Source organism: Staurois parvus, unplaced genomic scaffold, assembly GCF_062004578.1.
Source record: "Staurois parvus isolate SC_StPar_1 unplaced genomic scaffold, SC_StPar_1.0 ptg000604l, whole genome shotgun sequence".
Lineage (NCBI taxonomy): Eukaryota > Metazoa > Chordata > Amphibia > Anura > Ranidae > Staurois > Staurois parvus.
In genome coordinates, this window is record NW_028318400.1 from 6153737 (window position 1) to 6175250 (window position 21514).

Below are 21514 nucleotides of genomic sequence, written 5' to 3' on the forward strand. Positions count from 1 at the left end.
TTTGGCCCCATCCACTGCTTACCAAGATGCTCTATGCGTGTTGCATGATTTTTTTGCCTTAGGGTACCCAAGGGAGTTTTAGGTCTTTCACAATCCTACCATTGACCTTTTACAGCACTAAGATGCAGAAAAGGATGAAAAAAAGTTAAGATAAGAGTTTATGAAAAAATAGCAATTTATTTGTGGTACACAATGCTTTAGAAAATCATCCATGAAACCAACCATTGGGACTTGAAAGATTAGTTGAGAGCTGGCATAAGCACACTGACTGTCACAGTTATCACCAGAGGCAAGCTTGGAATATAGCTTACACTGAACATGTGCTAGGAGGCAGAATATAAATGAAAACACTGAAAAAAAAATGACACTGGTAAGTTTGATTAAGGATTTAACAACATTTACTGAACATTTATTTCAAAATTGAGCTTTCTTTGGAAAACAGTTAAATCAGTGGGTTTAGTTCCGCTAGAAGCTGTTAGTTAGCTTTTATCAAAGACATTTCCTCTCCCAAGAGACGTGTTCTCTAAGCCAAGCTGGGATTCAGAAAATAGTCTGCAACTGTGGTTGGCAAGTGATTATTGAATTTAGAGAATGTATGTTTTGGGGCAATACAGGCTAACAATGAAAAAGCAACCTAACTGCAGAATTAAATTTATTTAAACTGCACCTGGGCTATTCTATTTTTTTTAATAGCCATGTAAACAAATGTTGACAGGATTGTTGGTGGTCTGATTGCAAGGCTAAACAACCTGCAATAACTGTATTAGGCAAAGGGGACTACAGAACATGTGTTGCTCACTTAAACTCTAAGTTTACTGTGAACAAAGTATAATCAAAAATGGATCACAACATACAGATAATTACTTTTAATAATATACAGTTGCAAGAAAAAGTATGTGAACCCCTTGGGATTACGTGGAGTTTTGCATGAATTGGGCATAAAATATGCTCTGAACGTCATCTAAGTCACGACAATAGAAGAACACAGTCTGCTGAACATAATACTACACAATCATTAGATGTTGCCATGGTTTAATTGCACATAACATGTAAACATTCACAGTGCAGGGAGGAAAAAGTATGTGAACCTTTGGACTTAATAACTGATTGACCCTCCTTTGGCAGCAATAACCTCAACCAAACGTTTCCTGTAGTTGCAGATCAGACCTGCACAATGATCTGGAGTAATTTTGGACCACTCCTCTTCACAAACTATTTCAGTGTAGCAATATTCTTGGGATGTCTGGTGTGAATCGCTCTCTTAAGGTCATGCCACAGCATTTCAATCGGGTTGAGGTCAGGACTCTGACTGGGCCACTCCAGAAGGCGTATTCTGTGCTGTTGCAGCCATTGTTTTGTTGAATTACTTGTATGCTTTGGGTCATTGTCCTGTTGCATCACCCATCCTCTGCGGAGCTTCAGTTGGCGGACAGATGGTCGTACGTTTTCCTGCAAAATGTCTTGATAAACTCTGGAATTCATTTTCCCATCAATGACAATAATCTGTCCAGGCCCTGAGGCAGCAAAGCAGCCCCAAACCATGATGCTCCCTCCGCCATGTTTTACAGTGGGGATGAGGTTTTGATGTTGGTGTGCTGTGCCTTTTTTTCTCCACACATAGTGTTGTGTGTTCTTCCCAAACAACTCAATCTTGGTTTCATCTGTCCACAGTATATTTTGCCAGTAGTGCTGTGGAACATCCAGGTGCTCTTTTGCAAACTTCAAACGTGCTGCAATATTCTATTTGGACAGCAATGGCTTCCTCCGTGGTGTCCTCCCATGTACTCCATTCTTGTTTAATGTTTTCCTTATTGTAGATGTGTCAACAAAAATGTTAGCATGTGCCAGAGATTTCTGTAGGTCATTAGCTGACACTCTGGGATTCTTCTTTACCTCATGCAGCATTCTGCGCTGTGCTCTTGCAGTCATTTTTACAGGACGACCACACCTAGGGAGAGGAGCAACAGTGCTAAACTTTCTCCATTTATAGACAGTCTGTCTTACCGTGGACACATGAACATCAAGGCTTTTGGAGATACTTTTGTCACCCTTTCCAGCTTCATGCAAGTCCACAATTCTTGATCGTAGGTCTTCTGAGAGCTCTTTTCTGCGAGGCATGGTTCACATCAGACAGTGCTTCTTGAAACCAGTAAACCCAAAACAGGTGTGTGTTTTTTAAGGGCAGGACAGCTGTCAGCAACACATCCAATATCATCACACTGATTGGAGTCAAGGTTGGCTCACTCCTGGCTCCAATTAGCTCTGGGAGAAGTCATTAAGCTAGGGCCTCACATACTTTTTCCTCCCTGCACTGTGAATGTTTACTTGTTATGTGCATTTAAACCATGGCAACATCTAATGTTTGTGTAGTATTATGTTCAGCAGACTGTGTTCTTCTATTGTTGTGACTTAGATGACGTTCAGAGCACATTTTATGCCCAATTCATGCAAAACTCCACGTAATCCTAAGGGGTTCACATACTTTTTCTTGCAACTGTACAGCACAGGTCACTAGGAAATCACACCAATTTCTGTTACAGAGGTTACTAGTACTAACATATAGAATACTGACACAGAGATACTAAAAGCAGGAACAAGAATGCTTAAAGCCATAAAAAGCCTAAAAACAAAATGTAATATATTGGAGATCACATTCTATAAATGTGGCGACTGAATTCGTTTTTTTTTTTATCCAGCCAGTAAAACACATCCTCGCCAAAGCTGGCCATACATGGATCAAAATGTGGCTGGTCCAGCAGGGACCAGATGAATTTTGATCCATGTATTGGCAGACTGGTTGTACACAAGTCTATCGATCGATTTGTGTACAACCAGCTTGTTGAGTTTTTGCCATCCGATCACTGTCACCAGCTATACAGTGATCATTGTATTTTGATGGGTAGAAAGTTTCCATGCTGTCAAAACAGAATTAGTGAGAAGGATTCCCACCTGAGTGTGGATGGAGGAATTGGCTCATTTTCTTTCCATTATTTTTTAAATAAAAATAAATTAATCATGTATGGCCAGTTTTAGGGTGTCTCCAATCCAGATGGATGACCAGCAGAGACACTGTCAGTTTGTGGAGAGGATAGTGTTATTTAAAATAGCAGATTTAGATGGACATGACTGACAATATAAAGTGGAACTCCTGCTAACAGTTCTAAATAGTCGCAGCAACAGTTTCTTCCTTTTAAAATAAGGTTTCACATGAAAAGCACTTCACTCTGGGAGGGACAAATTCCAATTGAGAACTTCTTAATTCACCACCATGCAGTGTGTACCACCACCAAATGTGCTAAAATTAACTCACCAGAAGAAATTGCTGGTAATATGACAAACCAGTTAGTAGAGCATTCCCCTCTGGGAGCATCGATCTGCAGCACCCAAAAAACTCTTTTCTCAGAGGACTTCAGGATCCCCAAAGGATGTACTTCATCATATTATATGGGAAAAGGAAAGAGCTCACATAGTGTGAAATCCTTAAAATATTTTATTACTAAAATCACTCCAGAACATTCATGTTTAAAAGTGTCTCCTCTGACATCAGTATATCATATGTCCAGGTTTGCCCCAGCTGCAATCTCTAGCTGTGAGCAGGGGCAGACTGACCATTTGGAAACTCAGGCACTGCCCGAGGGCCCAGGGTCAGTAGGGGGCCCCATGAGATGCCCCTGGTACCTTTTTCATAGGCTATTTGAGTTTGGGCAAGGACACAGGGGCCCCATGATCCCCTATTGTCTGGGGGCCCCATGAGTTGTCAGTCCGCCCCTGGCTATGAGTGGGGACCCGAAGTGCGTGATGAAGTCACGTCCAAGCCCCACCCTGCTCGTTTCATCATTTGACATTTTCATTGGACACAGATGACAAAAAAAAGAATGACAGGGGTTATAATCCCCCAGACTCTATCTAAAATGGAAAAAAAACATCCTTCCATTCTAATTTAATAAAGTAGACTTTATATCCATATTCCTTACATAAGTTTCAGACTCCATGCAAAAGGGTTTATGTTTTTTTCTCAGGCATCTACATCTTTTAGTGCTCATCAATTATCTGTTATTTTGTGCCAGTAAAATCATCCCTATTGAATGTTGGATTATTTTGTTTACTCCAAAATTGTCCATGTTATTATGCAGGTTATTGCATCTGGAAAAACTATTTGTTGTTTTATAGCAAAATGCCATTCTATACATTCAGTGTATTCCCATCATTAAAAATGATTTCCCTTTTCTGTCTTGGTGCCTCTTTGGTGTGTTCAGTCTTCTTATTCTTAACTGATCTTCATCATTTGATGCGCTATAAGCTGTGCTTCTAAAACCCCATAATGGAGTTACACCCCTTGCACTTGAAGCCAGAGTTGAATCAGCAGGTATATATAGGAGTCATTGTGGAGTGGTGGAAGAGGTAGAACGGGAGGTGCAAGCAGGAGGATGTCTTCCAATAATTACGTGCTGCTCCTACTGAGCTTTGTGGTGAACAGCCATGTGTCTCATCGTGCATGTGGTACCAAAATGACAAGTAGATTTGCCATGCTTGATACTCTGCAGGCAGAGACTGAAAATCGCTATGGTATTGTCTGCCTTAAATGTATTAAAAAAGGTCCAGACTGCCATCCTGCCAGATCACCACTCTGCCCCATGGATGCGAAAAGTGCTCACCTATCTGTTTGAGATGAGCTGAGTATTTTGTCTGAACTTAGGGTTGGACCAAGCACTCACTGTTTGGATGTTTGCCTGAACATTCATTTTTTAAGGCATTCGGCGAAGATGAACATAATAGCTTACTGCAGTCAATGGTTGCTAAGGAACATGACGTGTTTTTACCAAACACTGACAGAAGGATGGCTTATTCACCTGCATGACTGAGAATACTTGGCTACGTAAAGAATAGGGCAGTGATAGGGGGCAATGATGTCACTGCATTCTACATTCTACAGTCGGTTTTCATCCACACTGCAATTCATTGTAATGTAGCAGCAGCAATTTACAGCATTCAGTATAGTTCTGTATAGCTCTGCAGATAGTATATTAACACTGACAATGTATTCATTCAGCTACTGCAGAAGGGGAATTGCTATGCAGAATTGATATATTGTTGCAGAAGCAGAACTCTGTTGTTCTGTAAAGGAATCTGTAAAGGGTTTCAATCCAGTAAACATGTCAAACAATGAAGTCCCATCTCTGCATCAATTCTGTATAACAGTTTACTCTCTGCAGTAGCAGATTCATCACACTTAAAGTGTTACAAAACCCAGGACCCTGCATTCACTATATTTGGTCTCCCACAGTACACAGAGCATGGAAATAAAATATTAACTGCTAAATACCGTATAGTATATAGCAGTATTGTGACTTCTATCAGTGTCCAGCTGAGCACTGGTTAAAGCTTGTAGGAGGAGTTTTCATCCTGCTCTGACTGTTCTATGAGTGCATGACCCCCAACCCTCTGTCTGGACAGTGCTGATTAGCCCTGTGCTGATCACATGCACTCTCCCAAAGAAGAAAAAAACTCTGTAGCCAAACACACTGAGCATGAGCAGAGTGACTCCTAGAGCTCTGTTCTATCAGCAGATGGACTGAAGAAGGGGAGGATCAGATAAGACAGGTTCAAACAGCTTTTTTTTACACAATGCAGAGGATTAATCCCTTAGGTTCCACAGTGAGTATAACAAGCTTGCTTTAAAGCATATACTTATTGATTTTACTATTGTAGGATTAGTAACACTTTAAATACTTTCTATAATCATCAGCTCAATCTAATTGTCATTGTGATCATTTCTTTATTTATGCACTCAATTCTTATAAATGAAAAACATTTGAACTGGAGAGAAAATAGCTAATAACATTAAATTTTGCCCCTTTCACACAAAATATATTTACATGCAGTTTCACAGGATGAATAGTTCTGCCATTTTGTTTTTAAAATACATCCCTTAGTTTACAATGCAGGAGTCTCCCCTATTTCCTATTCTGGTCAAATAATCTTTCAGCTATTTTCTCTGAATTTCCAATGACAGGGAAGATTATATTCGTCATGTGAAAAGCAAGTCAAAACAGACATTTCACACATATTACCAGCATTACACATATTATTTTTGACTTTTGGGCAAACATTGACACATTCGCACTTCAATTTTTTTTTATTATTAGACCTTTAAGTGTTACTGGGTGCTTCTTAAAACGAAACAGGGATAATCTGCACTGCACTTGATCTACAAGAGAATATACTAATCTCAACTGCGGGGAGCAGACGCCTTAGCTCAAAAACCCTTAGGCCATGAATCTGTAATATTCAATAGTGATTCAGAACTATACTGTTGTCATGTGTAAAATATAATGCAGCACGTGAAACAATCAAAGATTGTCATAAAGAAGCACAGCACTTAATAATCTATGTGTCCCTCTATTGATTTTGTTTTGCTGCTTTGTAGTGAAAAGAGTACTGTGTGTGCCTTTCACAGCAAGGAAAAATTCTTTGCTCCAAGCATCATAATCAAACACATATTGTTTCAAATATATTGGAGATTTAACAGCACTGTTTTTCATGCTTCATCTTCACAGCAAGTACAAGAAAACCACAAATGGCTCCTTTTGTTGCAGACGTTCAACTTTCAGTGTAAAATACTGAGGCATCCTGTTAAATAAAAGTATCCCAGGAGATTTCATCTATCAATCACTGTACTGCTGAGCACTGTTTTCCAAGTAATTCTAGGCCAGGTCACATAGTGAGATTTGAACATGATAACAATGCATTAATGCAGAACTGCCAAGAGGTAGGAATGATAATGTAATGATCTGTGTATACTGAAAGATTACTATTCACCGGATTTGGTTGAATATTAGGATTTAGAGCAAATAAAGACACATTTTTAAAATTTCAGTAAAAATATTATTTGTAAAATATAGAAAGTTTCAGAAATAAATTAAACTAGATTTTTACAAGTACTTGGGAAACCACTTCATTTGACCACATTTCTACTAATGAATAGTGTTTAAATTAAAAATTGTTTAAATAAAAAAAATGTTTTATTGTGAAAAAATGTTTTATTGTTAACATTATTGTTAACAGGACACAAATGAAAGGATAAAGCTGAACTCAAGAAATTATCTTTACTGGATACTTACATTGGTCCAATGTAAGTGTGGAAATCTCATATCTGGATACTGTAGAAAAGAGATTGAGAACAAAAATGAAAATCGTTGTTCATATTAACCAATTTGAATCATGAAATCAAACTTGAGCACATTTTTTCTCATTTTTCTTTCTATAGTTCTTATGAATCACCACCCAAGAAGCCAGGTGTAAATTCACTAATTGTCATTCCACAAACACACATACCTGTACATATCTGTCATATAGTGAAATATGGGGGAGGAACTTAGACTCACTTTATGCTTATGAAAACAATAGTGATCAATCTGTAAAATCCATCCAATAGTGTGCATACATATATAGCCTTATGTATGAAAGTGCTGGGTCCTTTGACTTGGACATTACACAGGCACTTCCCTTATAATGCTTCAAATATGTAGGTACTGCTCACAAGACTCAAGTATGCTTGACATGTTTTAAATGTGCTTAAGTCCCTTTAGCATAAAAAAATTATTGTAAGCCGACATATAGAAATGGATATATTGCTATGGACAGTTGCCATCATAAGCCTTGGCTTTTTAACATCCCCAAGGGGCAATTTATCCATTTGAGAAGGAATTGCTTGGAGGATTATGTTCAGCAGTCGGAGACTTTTGGGAAGAGATTTTGTAAAAAGGGTAGAGGGTAGAGGGGGGAGTTTATTAAATGAAAAATTAAGAAAGTTAAGAATTTGGATAGGAGGGAGTTGATTGAAGAAAAAGAGAGGTATGTGCTGAACCAGCGGAGGATGGGTGAGTATAGGATTATATTGGATTACAATGTTCAATGGAAGAAGGTGGAGAATACCTTCCGGAAATACTGGAATCTTTTACTAAAGGATAACATTTTGGGGAAAGTATTACCGGCATACCCGAAGTTTGTGTATAAAGAGTTCCGAGTTTTCATAATATAATTTCGCTGGGGGTATTGGACCCCCTATTACTGGAAAGAGTGATAGTCCTGCCTCCTTGTCTGCCTGTCTTTATAAGATGTGCTCAGACTAGGCCACTTTGCCTGAGCAACTGCTTAGTTGATGGAGCTCCCTTGTGTTTCTGCTGTGAATCCTATATTGACTATCTGTGTACTGACCCTGGCTTCGTTCCTGTCCTGACCTTGGCTTGCCTATTGGATTCCCTGTGTCTTCTCCCGTTGTACCCTGCTCCCGCTAACGGTCTCCTCCACCTCAGCTTGGTGTACCTGGGGGTCGCGACCTGGTCCCAGCCTGCTGCAAGTCCATCCCCACCATTGAGGGCCCTGGTGAACAAACTTAGACTCCACGCCCTGGGGAACCCTAAGTTGTGGATCAATAGAGCTCACTACCACAGGTGTTGACACAGGGTGACATCACTGGTTGGTAAGAACACAGTGGGTGCAGCAACTGCAGCTTCATTAACAACTAGAGATGAGCGAATTATTCAAAAATTCGATTCGGCTGATTCTCCGAATTTGCGGAATAAATTTGATTCGATGCGAATTTATTCGCTGCGAATTTAACTTATTAAAAGGGTTTCTAGGCTTCAGAGAGCCTTTATATTAGTGCAGAACACTGTACCTTTAATTTAAATGCCCTTGGAGTCTGCTGGGGAAGAGAAATAATACTGTCAGTCAGTATGACATGCAGATGAGTGCCGTCGATCTTAGAATCACCGCACACTTCACTCATTTGGGCAGTCACGGGGCCAAAACCAGAGTGTGGAGCCACAGTGTGGCGGTGGAGGCAGCAGCAATGGGAGGCCATACAGCACCCTATGACAAAATGGAACCCACCAGCAGTGTGAGGAGACCTAAAAGTGGCACATGGCAGAGTGTGGCGATGGAGACAGCAGCAATGGGAGGCCGTACAGGGACCCATGACACACTCTGGACCTGGCAGCAGCATGAGGAGGCGGTACAGGGGCCCATGGCAGAGTGGCGAAGCGTAAGCAGCTTAAATTGAAGGCCATACAGAGGCCTATGTGAAAAAGTCCCCCCAGCAGCAGTGTGGGGAGACGACTATCAAGAGTCCAATGGCAGAGTGGCGGAGCAGAAGCAGCTTCAATTGAAGAAGAAGAGGATGAGGATGAAGAAGAAGAAGAAGAAGAAGAAGAGGATGAGGATGAAGAAGAAGAAGAAGATGAGGATGAAGAAGAAGAAGAAGAGGATGAGGATGAAGAAGAAGAAGAAGAAGAAGAGGATGAGGATGAGGAAGAAGAAGAAGAAGCAGAAGAGGATGAGGAAGAAGAAGAAGAAGAAGAAGAAGAGGATGAGGATGAAGAAGAAGAAGAAGATGAGGATGAAGAAGAAGAAGAAGAAGAAGAGGATGAGGATGATGAAGAAGAAGAAGAGGATGAGGGTGAAGAAGAAGAAGAAGAAGAAGAAGAAGAAGATGAGGATGAAGAAGAAGAAGAAGAAGAAGAAGAAGAAGAAGAGGATGAGGATGAAGAAGAAGAAGAAGAGGATGAGGAAGAAGAAGAAGAAGAAGAAGAAGAAGAAGAAGAGGATGAGGATGAAGAAGAAGAAGAAGAAGAAGAAGAAGAAGAAGAGGACGAGGAAGAAGAAGAGGATGAGGAAGAAGAAGAAGAAGAAGAAGAGGATGAGGATGATGAAGAAGAAGAAGAGGATGAGGATGAAGAAGAAGAAGAAGAAGAAGAAGAAGAAGAAGAAGAAGAAGAAGAGGATGAGGATGATGATGAAGAAGAAGAAGATGAGGATGAAGAAGAAGTAGAAGAAGAGGATGAGGATGAGGATGAAGAAGAAGAAGAAGAAGAAGAAGAAGAAGAGGATGAGGATGAGGAAGAAGAATAGGATGAGGATGAAGAGGATGAGGATGAAGAAGAAGAAGAGGATGAGGATGAAGAAGAAGAAGAAGAAGAGGATGAGGATGAAGAAGAAGAAGAAGAGGATGAGGAAGAAGAAGAAGAAGAGGATGAGGAAGAAGAAGAAGAAGAAGAAGAAGAAGAGGAAGAAGAGGATGAGGATGAAGAAGAAGAAGAAGAAGAAGAAGATGAGGATGAAGAAGAAGAAGAAGAAGAGGATGAGGATGATGATGAAGAAGAAGAAGAGGATGAGGATGAGGATGATGAAGAAGAAGAAGAAGAGGATGAGGATGAAGAAGAAGAAGAAGAAGAAGAAGAAGATGAGGATGAAGAAGAAGAAGAAGAAGAAGAGGATTAGGATGATGAAGAAGAAGAGGATGAGGAAGAAGAAGAAGAAGAAGAGGATGAGGATGAAGAAGAAGAAGAAGAAGAAGAAGAAGAGGATGATGATGAAGAAGAAGAGGATGAGGATGATGAAGAAGAAGAGGATGAGGATGATTATGATGAAGAAGAAGAGGATGAGGATGAATAAGAAGATGAGGATGAAGAAGAAGAAGAAGAAGAAGAAGAAGAAGAAGATGAGGATGAGGATGAAGAAGAAGAAGAGGATGATGAAGAAGAAGAAGAGGATGATGAAGAAGAAGAAGAGGATGAGGATGAAGAAGAAGAAGAAAAGGATGAGGATGAAGAAGAGGATGAGGATGAAGAAGAAGAAGAAGAAGAAGAAGAGGATGAGGATGACGACAAAGAAGTAGAAGATGAGGATGAAGAAGAAGAAGAGGATGAGGATGAAGAAGAAGAAGAGGATGAGGATGAAGAAGAAGAAGAAGAAGAAGAAGAGGATGAGGATGAAAAAGAAGAAGAAGAGGATGACGATGAAGAAGAAGAAGAAGAAGAGGATGAGGATGAAGAGGATGAGGATGAAGAAGAAGAAGAGGATGAGGATGAAGAAGAAGATGAGGATGAAGAAGAAGAAGAAGAAGAAGAGGATGAGGATGAAGAAGAAGAAGAGGATGAGGATGAAGAAGAAGAAGAAGATGAGGATGATGAAGAAGAAGAAGAGGATGAGGATGAAGAAGAAGAAGAAGAAGAAGAAGAAGAAGAAGAGGATGAGGATGAGGAAGAAGAAGAAGAAGAAGAAGAGGATGAGGATGATGAAGAAGAAGAGGATGAGGAAGAAGAAGAAGAGGATGAGGATGAAGAAGAAGAAGAAGAAGAAGAAGAAGAAGAGGATGAGGATGAAGAAGAAGAAGAAGAAGAAGAGGATGAGGAAGAAGAAGAAGAAGAAGAAGAAGATGAGGAAGAAGAAGAAGAAGAAGAAGAAGATGAGGATGAAGAAGAAGAAGAAGAAGATGAGGAAGAAGAAGATGAGGAAGAAGAAGAAGATGAGGAAGAAGAAGATGAGGAAGAAGAAGAAGAAGAAGAAGATGAGGAAGAAGAAGAAGAAGAAGAAGAAGATGAGGATGAAAAAGAAGAAGAAGAAGATGAGGATGAAGAAGAAGAAGAAGATGAGGATGAAGAAGAAGAAGAGGATGAGGATGAGGATGAAGAAGAAGAAGAAGATGAGGATGAGGAAGAAGAAGAAGAAGAGGATGAGGATGAAGAAGAAGAAGAGGATGAGGATGAAGAAGAGGATGAGGATGAAGAAGAAGAGGATGAGGATGAGGATGAAGAAGAGGATGAGGATGATGAAGAAGAAGAAGAGGAAGAGGATGAGGATGAAGAAGAAGAAGAAGAAGAAGAGGATGAGGATGAAGAAGAGGATGAGGATGAGGATGAAGAAGAAGAAGAAGAAGAAGAAGAAGTAGGATGAAAATAAGGAGAATTCCAGTACAGCAAAAAGTGTATCTGCAGAGAGCTCCGCTATTTCTGACAGTTCTCTGACAGTTCCTTCACATTTACAGCGGTTGAAACATTGTATCTATTTGTTTCCGAATAAAAACATCTGTATCCTAAATGGAAACAAATAGATACAATGTTTCAACCGCTGTAAATGTGAAGGAACTGTCAGAGAACTGTCAGAAATAGCGGAGCTCTCTGCAGGGACACTTTTTGCCGGCTGTAGAAGGGATGAAAATCGGCCGATCGGGAAAAATTCGATTTGTGCATCCGAAGTTTGCTAATTTTCGGATTCGGCGCGAATCAAATTTTTCCTAATATTCGAAACGAATTCCACTTCGCCAAGTTCGATTCGCTCATCTCTATTAACAACCATTGACAGGAAACAAGCTGTCATGTATAGCAGTTGTAGAAATACCACTATTATATATGATGTTTGGCTCCCCCCAAACTGGTAAAAGTTCAGGTCTTTCAAACATATGCTCAAACAAACAAGGTTCAGTCCAGATTTGCGTTCGGGTTGAATGCTGATTGCATCCCTAATTAAGAGACACTGTCTGAACCGTGCCCCGCCCCCCCCTTCCCCACCCAGAAGGACCTAGAAAATTGTTGTCTGATCTGATTAAAACCAAGTATATCAGACAATAAGTATCTTATATCTGAAGTTACCCTAAATACTTTTTCAATACAAAGTCTAACTCTCACGTAATAATTGTTTGATTATTAAAAGTGTGCCTAATAAAGATTATTGTTTATGTTTAGCTGTTTCAATCGTTATTTTTAAATAACATTCCATCCTGTGTTGAAAAAAAAAAGCATTTGACTGGCTGGTGAAATATTTCTTTCAAAAAGTGTCTGAACTGTGAAGCAAACAAAACTATCCACTGATCATAAACTTAAAAAATGATGTTGAGTGACAGACACAGCAGTTGAAAAGCTTTAGCCAAATGTGGTTTAATTACAAAATAATTGAGGACACATACACTCCATTAACTTACTGTGTTACTCTAATAATGTAGGTAAGCGATAACATTAATCAAAACCATTAACCAAAGCATTGCGACATATATGTTACTAAAACTCATCTCTGCTGTATTTTCATGAAATAGAAATGTGCAAAAACATTACCATTCCACATTTTAGAAAGAATAATGTTGTTATGCATTGTTTGCCCTTAAGTTGTGCACACAACATAAACCTACTACAATTTCTAAGAAACAAAACTCTTAAAAAATCATCTGGGGCGACTGGATTAGTTTCTTTATTTATACAGTGGGGATCGAAAGTTTGGGCACCCCAGCTAAAAATTTGTATTAATGTGCATAAAGAAGCCAAGGAAAGATGGGAAAAATCTCCAAAAGGCATCAAATTACAGATTAGACATTCTTATAATATGTCAACAAAAGTTAGATTTTATTTCCATCATTTACACTTTCAAAATAACAGAAAAAAAAAAATGGCGTCTGCAAAAGTTTGGGCACCCTGCAGAGTTAATATCTTGTACTGCCCCCTTTGGCAAGTATCACAGCTTGTAAACGCTTTTTGTAGCCAGCCAAGAGTCTTTCAATTCTTGTTTGAGGTATCTTTGCCCATTCTTCCTTACAAAAGTCTTCCAGTTCTTTGAGATTTCTGGGCTGTCTGTCACGCACTGCTCTTTTAAGGTCTATCCATAGATTTTCAATTATGTTGAGGTCAGGAGATTGTGGAGGCCATGGCAAAACCTTCAGTTTACGCCTCTTGATGTAATCACCCGTGGATTTTGAGGTGTGCTTAGGATTATTATCCATTTGTAGAAGCCATCCTCTCTTTAACTTCAGCTTTTTCACAGATGGCATCAAGTTACCATCCAAAATTTGCTGAAATTTTATTAAATCCATTTTTCCATCTACTCGTGAGATGTTCCCTGTGCCACTGGCTGCAACACAACCCCAAAGCATGATTGATCTAACCCCATGCTTAACAGTTGTACAGAGGTTCTTTTCATTAAATTCTGTGCCCCTTCTTCTCCAAACGTACCTTTGCTCATTCTGGACAAAAAGTTAAATTTTAACCTCATCGTTCCACAGAACTTGTTTCCAAAATGCATCAGGCTTGTCTATATGTTCATTTGCAAAGTTCAAATGATGATTTTTGTGGTGAGGACGTAGAAGAGGTTTTCTTCTGATGACTCTTCCATGAAGACCATATTTGTACAAGTATCTCTTTATAGTGGAATAGTGTACCACAACTCCAGTGTCTGCCAGATCTTTCTGGAGGGATCGAGCAGTCAAACGTGGGTTTTGAATTGTTTTTCTCACACTCCTGCGAGCTGTTATGTCTGATATTTTTCTTGGTCTTCCAGATCTTGCTTTAACTTCCACTGTTCCTGATGACTGCCATTTCTTATTTACATTCCGAACAGAGGATATTGACATCTGAAAATGCTTTGCTATCTTCTTATAGCCTTCTCCAGCTTTGTGAGCGTCAACTATTTTCAGTTTCAGTTTTCTAGACAACTGCTTAGAAGAACCCATGGTGCTGATTTTTGGGGCAAGGTCAGATGAGTCTGGGCATTTAAAACCTTTGAGCTTGACATCACCTGGTCTTCCCAGACGATGATTGAGAACAATCCATGACACTGGCAGGTCTCAGCTTTGCAAAGGGGGCAGTGCATGCTATAAATTCTGCAGGGTGCCCAAACTTTTGCAGACGCCATTTTTTTTGTTTTCTGTTATTTTTAAAGTGTAAATGATGGAAATAAAATCTAACTTTTGTTGACATATTATAAGAATGTCTAATCTGTAATTTGATGCCTTTTGGAGATTTTTCCATCTTTCCTTGGCTTCTTTATGCACATTAATACAAATTTTTAGCTGGGGTGCCCAAACTTTCGATCCCCACTGTATATTTATTTTTAATGACCCACAGCAATGCAGGGAAGACACAAATGAACTATGATTTAATTGGTTTTGCTGAATCTCGGCTTCATTCTTAACCTGACTGTGCTATTAATATTCCTGCTTATGCTCTCTTCTAGAGAGACAGGGCAAAAATGAAAAAAGGCAGTGTCTGTCTCTATGTGAGAAGTAATCTCAAAGTGAATGTGAAAGAGGACCTTGTTGATGAAGAGTGCAATGAGGCTCAAGCATTATGGAATATGATTGTGTGTACTTCAAAGTTAGTTATTGGAATTTGTTTCAGGTCACTCGGTGTTAATGAGGAGGTGGAGACTCAGGTCCTTGTATAGATAGAAAGGGCTGTGAGGGCTGGGTCAGTGATGATAGTGGAGGATTTTAACTACCCTGAAACTGATTGGAGTAATGGCACAGCTGGAACAGTAAACAGGCAAAAAATTATAAACCTATTACAAGACAATTTTATGGTACAGCTCATGAAGGCCCCAACTAGAAATGATAATCTTCTGGACCTGGTAATTTCAAACCATGTGGAGCTTATTAGTAATGGTCATATAAGCAGTGACCAAAACAGGAGTTCATTTAATGCAAGCTGTAAAGAACAAACATACTGGAAAGATAAAGTCACTAAATTGTAAAAGAACAGAGTCTCTAAGGCTGGAGCAGCTCTCCAATATTTATACTACGAGGGAATGTTGCCATTAAAGAACATAGAACAGAAATGAGAATGCTTCAAAAACAATTTAAAATATATTCCCATGGACAATGAGTTTAAAAGGTGAAAAATAAAACCTATGTGGCTCATGTCCAAAGTTAAAATAGCTATAAATAATGAAAAAGGAACACTTAAAATTATAAAAAAGAAGGAACACTATCATCAATTAAAAGTTACAAATAATGTAATAAAATATGTAAAAAGGTAATCCAGGCTGCAAAAATTGAAAACAAACACCAGGTTGCAAAAGAGAGTAGGACAAACCCTCCAAATTCTTCAACTATATTAGCAGAAAAAAAGGTCAGGTCTGCGCACGTAGACCCTTTTCTTGATAGCTTTGAGTTGGTTATTGGGGACATAGAGAAGGTAAATGTATTAAATACTTCTACAACTGTGTATACAAAAGAAACTGGGGAAGCTTGAGTCATTAATGGGGATAGTAAGTATTAACCCAAATGGTCCCCAATGGCTCAAAATTTACTTGTTCCAGAAACATTTAGATAACATAAAGGTCACTAAAGCACCTGGAGCAGATGGCTTGCACCAAGGGTCCTCAAAGTGATGAGATTTGTTATAGCTAAGCCATTGTTTTTTTCTCAACATTTTAGAAACTCTTTAATGATGGGCATATTACCACTGGATTAATATAAAGCCAATGTATTTCCGATAGGGATCAAAGTCTTTAACAAGTAACTACTGACTGGTTAGTTTACCTTCTATAGTCAGGAGAGTTTAATAAAATAACACAGAATTTTGCTAGAAAATAATTTGTTAAGCAATAGTCAGCAAGGATTCACAAAAGTCCGCAGTCAGAATCGGACTCTAACAAATCTTATTTCTTTTTATGAGGAAGTAAGCCAAAAAGAGTTTAGCCACATGTGGGGAACTGTGTCAATGTGTAAATTAAGAAACTTCAGTTTGTAGATGGATACAAAACTGGCTAAAACACAAAATCAGAGAGTAGCGATTAGTGATTCATACTCTGAATGGTCTATGGTTATTACTGGTGTACAGCAATGTTCAGTGTTGGGACCCTTACTTTTTAACATGTTTATAAATGATATAAGGGCCTGGGATTAAAAGTACTATTATAGTGTTTGCAGATGACACCAAGCTACGCAGTGGAATTACTGTATGTCCTTACAGGATGTCTCCAACTTGTAAGCCGCCTCAATGCATGATTTCATTGGACAACTATGTGGCAAATGAGGTTTAATGTTGATCAATGTAAAGTTATGCACTTGGGGGCTAAAAACATACATGCATCATACATATTGCATATCAGGAGGAGAACAGCTGGGGGAGTTAATGGTGGAGAAGAATCTGAGTGTTCTGGTAGATCATAGTTAAATTATAACATGCAATACCAGGGGCGGACTGACAACTCATGGGACCCCCGGGCAATAGGGGATCATGGTGCCCCTATGTCCTTGCCCAAACTCAAAAAAGCCTATGAAAAAGGTACCAGGGGCATCTCATGGGGCCCCCTACTGACCCCGGGCCCTTGGCCAGTGCCCGAGTTTCCAAATAGTCAGTCCGCCCCTGTGCAATACCAATCTGCAGTTTCCTATGCTAACAAAATATTTTATTGTATTAAAATAGGTATAGACTGTAGAGAGAGACAGAGTTATAATTCTACCCCTGTAAAAATCTTTAGTAAGATCTCATGTGGAATATGCAGTTCAAGTTTGTGCACCAGTTCACAAAAAAGGATATCAGAGAACTGGAGAAAGCTCAGAGAAGGGCAACAAAACTGATAAGAGGCATGAGAGACAAGTAGGAGCTCAGCTATGAGGAAAAATTTACTGAACACAGTGTATTTTTTCTTGAGAAGAGATTAGGGGGGAAATGATTAACATGTACAGTATAAATACATAAGTGGTCTATATAGTAAATGTGGTGTAGAGTTATTTACTTTCAGGTCATTACAGAGGACAAGGGGGCATGCTTTATGTCTGGAGGAAAAGAGATTTAACCTTTACATACAGAAAGGCTTCTTCACAGTAAAGGCTGTGAAAATGTGGAATAGACTCCTTCAAGAGCTAGTTATGGTCAGCTCAGTAGATTGTTTTAACCTCCCTGGTGGTATTCCCGAGTGTAGCTCGGGGTAAAGTTTCAGCACCACAAGCGGTAACCCCGAGCTACACTCGGGAATACCTTGCAGCGCTGCTCCGAGATCTCTTCTTCACTTACCTTGTCCTGCGCTCCCGCGATGTCCCTCCTGCAGTGTCCCCTGCAATGTCCTCGGGCGGATGCCGGCATCTGTCTTCTGGATTCTGTTCCCTGCGACATTGGAACGTATGGGGGATGGAACGGCGGGAAACTTGAAAGTTGTAAAAGTGAAATTCACTAAAATCACATAGTAAAACATTACTATATCAAAGCATTTCACATACATTTTGTCCCTAGTGCTTTGTCCTGTGCCCTGCCTGCATTTTAACTGTTCTTTCTGCCTGGAAACTGAGAAATGTCCATGGTATCCAAAAATAGTCCCTTTAGGTCAAAAGCGGTTTTAGACCAGCTAGAGAACAGTGATAGTAAATTAGAACCACTTGCAGAATAGAGTGATAATGATTCGTGGGGAAATTCGTCATCAGACACTGAAAACGATTTTGCGACTTTGCTCAGTGATGTGTGAACGTGGCGCTCTATTTCAAATTTCAGTGTTTTTGGTTTTATTATATTATATAATTAAATTTATTATTGTCACTTAAGTGACACTTGTGAGTGCTAAACTCAAGTGTAGCTATTCCAAGAACACAGTCCACTTGCCGTTGTTCATGTAAGGGTTCCTTTGCCACTATTTAGCAGAAACACATACCTAAAGTTACCCTCACAGGGGTTTTCAAAGCCATGGCAACACTAATACAAATCTTCCAGCCTCTTAGCTGAGTGGTCTCTGAGCTTGTTTCCACACAAACTCACTGATTAATCCCACTCATTCTGCCGGTGGCAATTGTACAACATGGTGCTCTAACGGCTCCTGTCTGGTTAAACACACTATTAATACCTCTCAGCCTCATGGCAAGTTCAGTCTCCTGACTAGTCAAATACTGTCTCTTCAGCTACGGCTTGGTCAAATCACTTCTCCATGAATGCCTAAATAACACTCTCCCATTGTCTGGTCATACACTCACTGCTCAGGCAAAAGTTTGGCTGCAGTGGAGGAGCCCTAAACAATAGTCATCTCTAAAAGGGATTTACACTTCTGCACAATCTGGTTGCCTGCAAAACTTGGACCCAGGGTTGGAAGCTTCATACTGCCCAATAGAATGCAAAGCTTCCATGTTCCAGAGCCCATAGCAGGATTTACTAATCCTTAAGAAAAATAAAAGGCCAGTTTTCTCTTAATGAGACACACATCCCGATCCCCTCAATCTGTATTGATAAGGACCCTAGGTGACACCAAATCCTTCCAACACTGTGCAAAGCACAACACTGTCACACATAGCATTCCCCTTTTACTCCTCCTCAGACAGCTACGTAAAGGGTTGGCAGGTTAAGAGAAGGAAGGTTGGTGTGGGATGGGATGGGCTGGGCCAGCAGAGAAATTAATTAAACACTCCCAGAGAGGAGAGAGCTATAACATGTAAGGTGGAAGGGGCAAAGTAAAAATGTACAGTATAACAGAATGTCAAGTGGATGCAGTGCCAGGAGAAGGTCATCCAGTGCCCAAGGTGAAGATGATAATCTGCTCCCACCCTCCTCTGACCTGGGATATCTTATCTAGCTTGTCAGTGTGCTGGTTTACCATCATTGCACAGCTTGCAATGTCCCCAGGCCACGCACACATACACACACATTAACACCCTGCACCCAGGACAGCTGTCCTTGCTGCCTAACCCCTCCAACCCCTCATCCCAACCCTGAGTATCATAAAGGTAATATACTACATTGCTATAGGTACTCCATTATGATACTACGGTAAGTTTGATTTTTATAGTTTGGTTGTATTGTTTGTAATTTTGTGTCTTTGTACTCTTTTTAAAACTCAGTAATAAATATGTTTGATACAGGGGCGGACTGACAACTCATGGGGCCCCCGGGAAATAGGGGATCATGGGGCCCCTCTGTCCTTTTCCAAACTCAAAAAAGCCTATGAAAAAGGTACCAGGGGCATCTCATGGGGCCCCCTACTGACCCTGGGCCCTCGGGCAGTGTCCGAGTTTCCAAATGGTCAGTCCACCCCTGGTTTGATACATAGCTGTGTCTCAATTTACCTTGAGGCCACTTTCTTTCTTCTTTTAGCTATATTCAACTATTTGTACTTCCTGCTGGTATACCAGAGTGGTGCAATCCTTATTTCTTTTATTGCAATGCTTAGATGAACTTCTTGGGAGTATTGGAACATTTATTGCCTTGCCTAAGAGAATCATCCTATCCAGTGGTGTGAAAAACATCAACTTGTAACTTTATCTAGCACAATAATTAAAAGTACTGGGAGTCTTGTGTAAGTAATGATAACCATACAGTGTCAGAAACTGTTTGATATTTACAATTATGATAAATATTTCACAATATATGCGTGTTAAATAATTTCATTGGACTGCGATAACCAGAAGACCAGTTTATCGTGCTGTCTGGGAATTTGGGTGTGTTTATCATCCCACTGGGGCAATGTATTGAACTTCTATGGTCATTATCTGGTCTTACAATAAAGTATACCAATATAAGAAGAACAACAGAATCCACATTTTATTTGCAACTGCATACATGACTGTAGGAAATAGTCTGGTTGCTATAGGCAATGATTAATTTCACTGCTAGCACACTTTTCATACATTGACTTCAGCTATTATGCTTTAAGAATTTTGCTTTACATAAAAACAATGATCAGCCATTTATCGGTTCACTGTATCTTTCTTTTACACTGCAATCCTTGTGACATCTGAGGATGGATGAGTAGAAGGAGGGGGAATTGGGAAAATCCAGGCACACAGTATCTCTGGAATGGAGCAGGGGATAAGGAGAGGGCATGCCATGCAGGGTCATCTGGCACCATACTAGCTGTGTGCAAAAGAATAGTGCATAGAGTGCTGCTAGTAAAGTGATATGCTGCTGCCAATTATGCTGATTCTCAATAAAGTGATATGCTGCTGCCAATTATGTTGATTGTCAATAAAGTGAAATGCTGCTGCCAATTAGCTTGTCAGAGTGCTCCTCCCACATTCACCTAATTCCCCTTCTGCCCCCTCCCCATCTCCCAGTCCTGCATGGAGGATTTAAAATGATTAACCTGTTCCCACCAAAATGGCTCATATATACAGCTTCTCACAGGATGGGCTTTAATGCCGAGAGGCCGCATAAATGCAGCCCAATGTAAACACCAGTGGGGACCAGAAAGCTCCTGAAGCATGCTAGTGATTGGAATCTTTCTGATCATGTGACCGCTGTAACAGCCAATAACACTGGTCTCATGACACAAATGTCCACCTTTGCTTCCTGGCATTTAGAAGCTATTATAGAGCCGGGTGTGGCTACAGGAAGGGATTAAGTTATGGTCTAAAATAGGGCTAAGGTATTACGATGGAAATAATAGAAAAGTAAATTTCAATGGAATTTTCAGTTTTAATAAGCTAAATACATTCCTGATACCTTAAGACAAAAGATGTTTAAAATCGTACAGTTAATATATATATATATATATATATTTTTTTTTAATATATGGTCTTAGTAGAGATATTTGTCCTCTGCACTTTTTGTGGAAGCAGTGGCCTCTCTGTAAAGGTTCAGTGCTCCCTGATGAATTAGACCTTCAGGCCCACAACTCAAGTTACCAAAGCTCAATTGCAAGTAATACTGGGTCGAGTGATATAATTGCATGTAATGTCCTGCCAACATCCAAAATGTAATTACACAAACTAGAAAAGTAACCTCCCCAGGGCTTTAAAGGCAGAATAAAAAAAGTGTACTGTCTAAAAGACAAATGTCAGTCTTTATTTAAAACATGTTTTGTTTGCATAAAACAGACCCATGGGTCTATAAAATCATACCAATATTGCATCCAATTAGTAACATACAGTCTAATGACTTGCTTACAACAAGATGTATTAACCGCTTCCTGACCGCCCTATAGCAGATATACGTGATTTTTCATTTCCGGGTATGGAGTGTGCACATGCCCTACCCGCGCCACCATTTGC